A 10,491-nucleotide genomic window follows, 5' to 3' on the forward strand; every position below is an offset into this window, starting at 1 on the left:
ATATGACCAAATTATGACGTGATTACGACGTCATTTACTGACCAATTTACGACAAGTAAATTTGCTTTCTTATATGACCAGATTTTGACGTGATTACGACGTCATTTATTGACCAATCTGCGACAAATAAATTAGCATTTTTATATGACCACATTATGACGTGATTATGACATCATTTATTTACCAAACAACGACAAAGAAATTAGCGTTTTCATATGACCACATTATGACGTGATTATGACATCATTCATTTACCAATCAACGACGAGGAAATTTACAAGTTTAATTTCAAAGCCACATACTATTTTGCCATTTTTTCAACCTTGCCATGTTAGCAAGGCTATTTCTACTTAGAAAAGAAAAAGTAAAACTAAAAAAAATAGTACAGAATTTTTTTTTTTAGGTAAAAGTATATCATTCTTCAAAGAAAAAAAGCTTCAAAAGCAGTGGCAAAAATAATCATTTCTTAACTGGTTGCCAACCAAACCAAACAAGAGGAAGCTTAAATATCAAAGAAGTTTATATCTATTTTAAAACTTTTTTTCGTAATTGGTGTCATGCCCCGGTGTCATGCAAACCCCCTAACTAGTTAGCTCACCCCCCCCCCCCCCCACCCCCGGGCTCGGCCCCTATAAAAAATTCATGATCCGCCGGGCGTCGGGCCTGCGCATGCGCGCTGCACTGCATGCAACTGGCAATTCAAGTCGCAATCATTTGAAAAAGGTATACGGTATGCGCCTGTTTTTCGTGTTGCAGCCTAATTTTGGATCGAGAATTAAGTGCGACGAAGATGGCCGTTAATAATAGTTCTACTACTTTAAGAACACGGGTCAGATTTGGACAATGACTTCGAAGGCATATTCGCAGTAGACCAAACAGTAAGTTAGATAACCATTTGCTAAGATTTTCTTTTCGGAGCGCGGCTTGCAGCTACGTACCGTAGGCGTAGCTAGCTTGCCTTTGGCTTTAGATTTCGTGCACTGACACTCGCCGGCCGGCCGGGGTGGCTGCTCCGAGCGCCGTCATACTGTATAGGACAGGCTGCGCTGGTGGGCTCAGGGCCCAAGTCTGCACACTTTAAGGTAAATGCCAGTTGTAACGATATCAAAATGAGTTCGTACAGAATCCAATGAAATTACCACCAAAGTATCTGTCTATAAAGACTATATAAATGATATACGGTACGGTATGTGCCAAAGGATTCTGGAAGAAATTGTGTAATTGCTGAGAAATCAATGACGGCAAAAAAAGCACAGGATTCGGGTTCAAGCGTCGGGCCGACATTCAGAATCAGAGCAATAATAATAATACACTGTCCCACGTGCTTTTATCTGTGTTGGTGATCTTCAGTGTGAACATTTTTCAGCGTAGATTTCAAGATTTCACATAGTTCAGATCCTCGATGATATACTGACAATTAACCCTAAATCTCCCGGGGTATTTTGATTCTTGTCATTCCGGGGGGGGGGGGGGGCATTATTGCCTCCCCCTTATAAGATTTTAGCCGCGGATTGCGCGATCACAACGTAAATTTGCATGATGGTAGAGAATGACGTAATCTACGTAGTTGCATTGGTAAATTTCACTGAATTCATATATTTTCATTTTATATGAATTATGCTAATTCATGAAATCATACTTCAGGGACTCAGTTTTATCATTATGAGGGGAGCAATAAAAAGCTCTCCTAAAACTTTTAAAGGGAGCATTAGGGGAGCACTACAACGATCTTCTTTGACATACAAGGGGAGCTCTCTTGTCCGATTTAAAAATGGATAGAGGAACGTACACTAAATAAAGTTACAACCCACAACCAAACGAGACAAACAATCAGATATACATGTAGATCTGATCTATGCGATATTTATCTTATTGAACTTGTTAATGTCATTCTGGCAAGTGTGTTTAATTGCTTACAATATAATTGTGCGTTATTTACGAAACCTTGACAGCGAATGAAGTTTTCAAAGACGACTGGAACAGTTTGATCATTGACTGACACTCTTGTTAAGCAATTGCTGAGGCGAGTGATAAATTGCTCTACCAAAAATGGATTAAGGAGAGCGGTAGCGAGTGATCACTCTCACTCCCCTTAAAACTGAGTCCCTGATACTTTTTGCCCTGATTCACTAAATAAAGCTCCTAGAATGCTATTTTTTGGGTGAAAATATTCTTTATAGCATTCCTAACAATTGTGAATGAAAAAAATTCTGGTACCAAGACCGATTTCTTATGTATTTTATTGTTTTTTTTATTTCTTATGTATTTCTATGTTTTTTTACTTTTTGTTTTTTATTGTATTTTCGATGGAAATCGTTCCAGACTTAATTCTAATCATAAACAAGGCAAAATTAATTAAGTTTAATCAGTAAAAGTAGAAATAATGATAAATTTATGAATTTTGGCTAAATACACAATTTGCATTGGATTTGTACATGAAATCATGTTTATGAGCAATTTTGGGTCTGACATGCACTTACATAATGTCGTAACCGTGTACCCGGGCATCACAAATTTGGTCTCAAAATTTGCGCGAGACTTGAAAGTAAAAAGTCAGTGAGCGGGCGCGATCAAAAAATTTTGCGCGACAGCGTAGTGATAAAATTTGTTAAGGGGGGGGGGTCAAATTGACCCCCACCCAGTTTAATAAGGGTTAAGGCCGTCACATGAAATGCCCTATATTCATTATTTTTCTACCAAAAGCACAATTTTTAGTAAGATTTTTAATTAATAGATCTGTTTGACATTTCAGGAGAAAGAGAGGGAGACACAAAACCACCTGTCTCGGTGTCACACATGAGGAGTTGAGGAGGAGATGGAAGTCGGTGAATATGACCTGGCCTGGGGGAGTTTTCCAGAAGAAGGCCCAGAATCGCCAGATGCCAGGAGTGGAGATCCTTCGTTGCTGCCCTACATGCTAGGAGGCATCGGGCAGTAGGTAAGTAAGAAGGCTATTTCAGATGTAAAGCTTATTTTTTCTGTTTGGGATCATTGGGAATCTCTATTATCAGAATCACGCGCAAACTTGGGGCACCTTATAATCTGTCAATGGTCCTGACTGTACTTCGAGGACTCTGATATTTTTATCATTTTAATTTGTCCAATTTGTAAGCTTTTGTACTCTAAATGCATACAAAGGCTTAAAGAATGTTAATCATAGGAAGGTAAAAATTTTGAAGGATCACTTTCTTCCAATTCCCACGCTATATAACGCAATGACATGAACTTTAACTCGAGTGACGTACGTATGCAAGAAATACAGAATTGGTGCACATGCATAGCTGATTGATTGTGCTAGTACTGGTACTAGATTCCAGGCTGACATAGTGGATCGGTTTGGACGTTCTAATTTCAATGAAAAGTTTAGATGGTAAATTGGCGCTAATAAAATTTTGCATTGGTCGATCTCGCGATGCCAGAAAACTAATCCCACCTCAAAATTTGTCGGATTTTTTTGCAAAATATATATTTAATTGATCCTTGACCTGAATTTAAGCCAAATCAGGCATAGGGAATGGCTGTATTTCAGCCTCGAAGTTCGAATTCTCAGTCCTGACAGTCCTGGTTACCCCATAACCATTTAAAACACATAAAAAGGCTTGAATTAAAATCGTAATTATAAAAAAATAATGTTTTATGTGTTAAATAAATTGATTCTAAAATTTCCTTCCTTATACAGAGATGGTCAAAGGTCTTGAGGGCATCATGCCCCCCCCCCCCGACTTGACTTTACATGTTAATATTTGAAGTATAAAATATGTAACAAACCCCACATCGTTTTTTAATCATTTAAAATAAATTGGAAATTAATATTGAAACCATCTAGTTTTTAATGAAGATTAATAAATAGTTTATGTAGAAAAGGTTTTTATGTTTCTCTTCTTCTGTTATTTTTGCAGATGCTGTAATTTGAAATGGAAGGTGTCCTACCAATAAATTTTCATCCCACCTGAACTGCCTTGCCTGCCTGCTCTATTTTTCATCATCGTTCGTTTCGGCCTGTATGAAGTGAATTTCACATTGATTGGTGGAGCTGCTAAGTTGGCATTACAGGGCCACACCGGGGTATGATCCTTGGAGTTGAACATCATGACTGCTGGTCGGCGAAGGGGATGGGATCGATCAATGTCGCATGGAGTAAGATCGATACCAATCTGCTTTGCTTCATTTCGAACAATCTCATACGGATACGGATATTATTGCGACAGGAGTACTGCTCGATGTGGTCAAGCCTATTTGACAAAGCATTATGGTGTTAGTCATGTTATCAGAAACAGATTTTTTAAAATCACGGAGTTGCTTCAATTTAGTATCGATAGATATTTCAAGAACGTATGGACTAGTGAGCTTTTCATCAAGAATTTCACGCAATTTATTTTCGCGCTTATCTATGTCATCATTGAGTTTTTGTCTCTCGCGTTCCATTGCCACGGCCACCGCTCTTTGAACGACTGTATCAATATGATCTAGGTATGCTGGGCTTTGTTTAGATCCAGTTAATGATGAAGCAGAGGATAGTGTACATGCGTTAGCCGAGTGCAAGCGGCCTCTTGATCTGGTGGATATCTTAGACATGTTGTTAGAGATTACGTAATGATATAATTGAAAAATGGGATGGGCTGTGCATCTGCCAACTCACCAGTCAACCAATTAGAGACGGCCTTCCAAAGTGACACAGCACGAAAATATCAATATGGGACTGGTCTAGTCAACACATAGATCCTGAAAAAAACCATGGAGACCGCAGACGCAAAATGACTTCCATACATAAAGATATGATGCACAATTTCCAGTGGGTTAAAAAAACTGAACACATGCTATGCAGATACACAGACTATCATAAGAACTTTATCAAGCATAGGAAATCTGGTATGAAATCTCTCAGCTCACATAAAAAGCCAACGTAGCTACATGTAGGGAAGAAAATGAAAATGCGTAATTGCTGAGAAATTAGCAAAATAAGCATGTAATTCTATCAAATGTCAGTTATTTTTCGAATCGATTATAATACACTGTCCCACATATGCTTTTCTGTGTTCATAGCGATCATCAGAATTATCGATTTTAAGTTTAAAAAATTCATGATTTTACAAAGATACAAGTTTACATTAATGTACCAGATGTAGATTATGTACAATATATTGACCATTAACTTTGATTCTATAGATTTTCTCAAGAAATAATTGTTTGCTGCAACTACTGTCTTTTCCTTCTAAGTGATAGTGTAATACAACAGTTCCACAAACTATTTTCATCAGACTTATTTATGTATGATTCTTTCACCCAAATGCCAGCTTCCATAAATCCTGAAAACTTTGCAACTCAGGCATTTTTTTTTACATACAGTATATTTTTTCCTACATTACATAGTTGCCTTAAGTTAATAGCCCACCTCTAGTAGTAACTATCTTAAAAGAGTTCGAACAGAATCCAACAGAATTACCAGCGAAGTGTATGTATATATAAAAGATGTGTGCCAAATAGCTCGGGAAGAAAATGTGTAATTGCTGAGAAATGAGCAAAATAAGCATGTAATTCTATCAAATGTCAAGTATTTTTCGAATCAATCATAATACACTGTCCTGTCCCACATATGCTTTTCTGTGTTAGTGATCATCAGAATTATTGATTTTAAGTTCAAAATTCATGATTTTACAAAGATACAAGTTTACATTAATTTACCAGGGCCCCGTCTTACAAAGAGTTATGATTGATCCGATCAATCGCAACTATGGACGGCCAGCAACGTTAACATCTATTAAGCATGTTTGTTCAAAATATTTTCTAGCTATGATGTGTGTTCATGCATTCATTGTTTTCTCAAAAATTTGCTGCGCTTCTCTTTGCATACATAGGACATTGTGCAAATTTTTCGTAGAAAAAAATTATGACACTGATGGGTTTCCTTAGAGTTATGATTGATCGGATCAATGGTAACTCTTTGTAAGACGGGGCCCAGATCTAGATTATGTACAATATTTTGACAATTAACCTTAATTTAAAAGACTTTCCGAAGAATTAATTGTTTGCTGCAACTACTCTCTTTTACCCCTAAGTGATAGTGTAATACAACCCAAACTTTTCATAAGAAGTAATGTACATGTATGATTCTTTCACCCAAATGCGAGCTTCCATAAATCCTGAAATTATTCCAACTCAGGTATTTTTTTTTACATACATTACATAGTTGTCTAAAGTTGAAGGTATATTTAATTACAATTTCAACGAAAAAGCTTTATTCTTGGAAATCATTATGCCTCTGTTATGTATTAATGTGTATTTATACATGTACAATTGTATGTATTGGTATAACAAACATTGTAATTTCATTCCTTTGACCCTAATACTGCATTTTCATAGAATGATAGAAAAGTGGTTTTTTTTTCAATCTATTTAGAGTTTTCAACTTTTTGTTTTCCTTTTTTTTTGCTGGTAATATCATGTTATGCAACTTTTATTTATTAATAGAATATTTGCCACGATTTCGTAATTGAAATGCGTACATGTATTTGATTTCGTTTTCCATTTTTGTATATATTCGTTTTTTTTTTTTGGGGGGGGGGTCATGTTCTTGAGACTGAGACAAGTTATGCAAGGCCCTGGCATGGAGGATCATTATATTGTTACTGGGAATGCTAGACATTGTCAGACCACCTCAGTAGTCACCAAATATAGATAATCCTCAATGACAAGGTCTTTGAAGTGATGTGTGTATGTACATTGCATGTAGAATTTAATGTTAAGGTCATTATCACGTCAGAATACGTTAAGATATCATAGTTGACTCCAAAAGACGTCATATTCATTTCAATATGCGACGTCAATATGACGTCTATTACTAGTCAGCAATATGTTGCAAAGTCGTCATTCAGACGTCGTAGATGACTTATAAAGACGTCATAATTACATCAATATGACGTCTGAAACTGGTCAGGAATACGTTACAAAGTTGTCATTAAGACGTCGTAGATGACTTTTAAAGACGTCATAATTACATCAATATGACGTCTAAAACCGGTCAGGAACACGTTGCACGGATGTCATTAAGACGTCGTGGTTGACTCTCGAAGACGTCATAATCACGTCAATACACGACGTCAATCTGACCCTTGATACTGGTCCGGAAAACGTTGTAAAAACGTTGCAAAGACGTCATTAAGACGTCGTAGTCACTCTTGGAGACGTCATAATGACGTCAATATACGACGTCATAATGACGTTATTCGCGGGTGCAAGATCCCGTGATTAAGACGTCATGTTACGACGTCAATATGACGTGAGACTCGTCGTAAAAATGACGTAAATAAAACGTCATTTTTACCAGTTTCTGCTATCAGGGTGTTCTACAAATTATATGGTGAAGCCAATTTAAAAGGAGGTGAGGCAAGTTTCAATGGAGGTTTTTAAAAAGAATAAACTGTTCTACAAATTTAAAAGGAGGCGAGTCAAGTTTCAATTAATGGAGGTTTTTAAAAAGAATAAACTGTATTATGGTGAAGCCAATTCAAAAGGAGGTGAGGCAAGTTTCAATGGAGGTTTTTTAAAAGAATAAACTGTTCTACAAATTTAAAAGGAGGTGAGGCAAGTTTCAATGGAGGTTTTTAAAAAGAATAAACTGTTCTACAAATTATGGTGAAGCCAATTTAAAAGGAGGTGAGGCAAGTTTCAATGGAGGTTTTTAAAAAGAATAAACTGTATTATATGGTGAAGCCAATTTAAAAGGAGGTGAGGCAAGTTTCAATGGAGGTTTTTAAAAAGAATAAACTGTACTACAAAGCCAATTTAAAAGGAGGTGAGGCAAGTTTCAATGGAGGTTTTTTTTTTAAAGAATAAATCAAGTTTCAATTAATGGAGGTTTTTAAAAAGAATAAACCGTATTATATGGTGAAGCCAATTCAAAAGGAGGTGAGGCAAGTTTCAATGGAGGTTTTTAAAAAGAATAAACTGTACTACAAATTATGGTGAAGCCAATTTAAAAGGAGGTGAGGCAAGTTTCAATGGAGGTTTTTAAAAAGAATAAACTGTTCTACAAATTATATGGTGAAGCCAATTTAAAAGGAGGTGAGGCAAGTTTCAATGGAGGTTTTTAAAAAGAATAAACTGTTCTACAAATTTAAAAGGAGGCGAGGCAAGTTTCAATGGAGGTTTTTAAAAAGAATAAATTACTGTTCTACAAATTATGGTGAAGCCAATTTAAAAGGAGGTGAGGCAAGTTTCAATGGAGGTTTTTTAAAAGAATAAACTGTTCTACAAATTTAAAAGGAGGTGAGGCAAGTTTCAATGGAGGTTTTTAAAAAGAATAAACTGTACTACAAATTATGGTGAAGCCAATTTAAAAGGAGGTGAGGCAAGTTTTAATGGAGGTTTTTTAAAAGAATAAACTGTATCATGGTGAAGCCAATTTAAAAGGAGGTGAGACAAGTTTCAATGGAGGTTTTTTAAACGAATAAACTGTATTACAAATTAAAAAGGAGGCGAGGCAAGTTTCAATGGAGGTTTTTTAAAAGAATAAACTGTATTATGGTGAATTAGCCAATAGGAGGTGAGGCAAGTTTCAATGGAGATTAGGTCACAGACATCAGTATACATGTATACCCAAAATATTTCCTATTCGCATGTCGTACATAATCATTTGAGGGTCTACTTCCAATATGGCTTATGACTGGTGAAATGTTAGCCCATGAGGTCAAAGTGCATGGTATAACAGTCATGTCCTCAAAAAGCATATTCTTTCACCCAAGTGATATTTGTGACTACAGAGATTTTGCATATTTATGAGCTTGATGAAGACCAAAACACAAGCCACGAGAGGAATATGATGAATCTGGCCAATTTGCTCATTAGCATAGGGACCTGCACTCTGACTGATAAGTTTTTAATCTCCTGAATTCTTTGAAAGGATCAAAATGAAAATTACCTCTTGTGTGAGTGAAGATTTTTAGTCAAATTTATATTGTCAGCAAGGTCATGTTAAAAATGTAAATATATAATATATTCTTGGTCTAGCAAAGGCAGTGCCATAAATTTTGACTGCATGTAGTTGAGAATCCATCTAGTTAGTCATAAAACATCAACGGCTAATTGTATCCATTCAACTCAGGCGCGTAGCCAGGGGGGCGGTGGGGGCGGTCGCCCCCCCCCAAAAAAAAAAAAAAACGTCCCCAAAAAGAAAAAAAAAGAAGGGAAAAAAGAGAGGAGAAAAGGAAAAGCGAAGGGAGGAAAGGGTAGAAAGGTAGCTTTGTGGGTTTTTCTTCTTCTTTATTTTTTTTCTAAAAAGAGAAACTCATTCACTCTTGCTCTCAATTTATATATATGAATTTTGCTTCCGCGCTGCGCGCGATTAAATGACAACAATTCTTTGTTTCCCTCACCTTTTCTTTAACCCTGTTTTTCCACCTCAGCTATACGTGTTTCTTGCCAGTTCAAGTTCAAATGTATACATGAAGGCATGGAATTAGAGTAAGGTTAGGCCGAAGTGTATGAAGTTATTTTTTTTCTTCAAATTGATCGCGCAACTTCTAGACGGGTCGGCTCCGGGCTGGTCAAATCTTTATATCAATTTCTGCCAACACCTCCATGTAGGCAACTTCTCCCGACTTTCAGCTCATTACTAAACAACCATAATTTGGGGGCAAACAGGTTTCTAATTTAAAAAGAGGAAGATATAAAATTCGTGTCATATTAAATAAAAAAGTACAATATTTTTTAAATCAAATTTTATTTAATTTCATGTCATTTCTCTGCACATTCATCTTTTGTCGTCTTTTGCGCCCTCAGTTTGAAATTTTGAATGACAGTTAGGTTAATTTCTTTATCATTCAAAATGAAGTGCTTCAGGATTAGGCAAAGAAATTATATATCATCCTTTTTTATATAATTTCAATAAATCACAGATATTTCAACTTTTTGAGCGGCATTTTCCTTGTAATGAAGTTCAATAATTTTAGAAAATCAATTGAATTAGAGCCGATGGGGTATTAGAGATATCTGCATTTGATGAAACGTCCGCCCTTTGAAATTTCAGAGTTTCGAATTGCTCTGCACGGGGAGGAATATCTTCCTCGATCCCGGCATAAACCCTTCTTCTCCTCTGTTTTGCGACTTAATTAAATATGCACTGTTACTAAATTGTTTGTAATCAAACCTGATCTTTCCAAGGAAAGCATTCAATATGACTTAGAGAATACCCTTTTCTCGGGATTCTTTTCTTTGCCAAAAAAAATGATAAAACGCTTTAGCTTCCGCGCTTCGCGCGGGGTAATTATTATTATAATTTCCTCCATTTATCCCTTTTTGTGCGTTCACAAACACTTTTGAAAACAAGGTTCAAAATCACAATATAGTCAACTGAATTGGAGCTGATATAGGTACTAGAGACAAGAGAGACGGCCCCTTTTCATTTTAATTTATGAAACACCGAAAGCTTCGCGCTTCGCGCGGGAGGGGGAAACTCCCCCTCCCTGCACCCACTCCCTAGGGAGCGCGCTTCGC

The 10,491-nt window shown here is 36.4% G+C and overlaps 1 long non-coding RNA gene across 1 annotated transcript; it reads left to right on the forward strand.

The window, feature by feature from the left end:
* Window positions 1-697: 697 nt before the first annotated feature.
* Window positions 698-6,692, forward strand: LOC135157727 (uncharacterized). The gene is made up of 3 exons (XR_010296705.1): window positions 698-878; window positions 2,753-2,938; window positions 3,900-6,692. It is a non-coding gene; the product is annotated as an uncharacterized LOC135157727 (long non-coding RNA).
* The last annotated feature ends 3,799 nt before the right edge of the window (window positions 6,693-10,491 follow it).

This window comes from Lytechinus pictus, unplaced genomic scaffold, assembly GCF_037042905.1.
Source record: "Lytechinus pictus isolate F3 Inbred unplaced genomic scaffold, Lp3.0 scaffold_19, whole genome shotgun sequence".
NCBI lineage: Eukaryota > Metazoa > Echinodermata > Echinoidea > Temnopleuroida > Toxopneustidae > Lytechinus > Lytechinus pictus.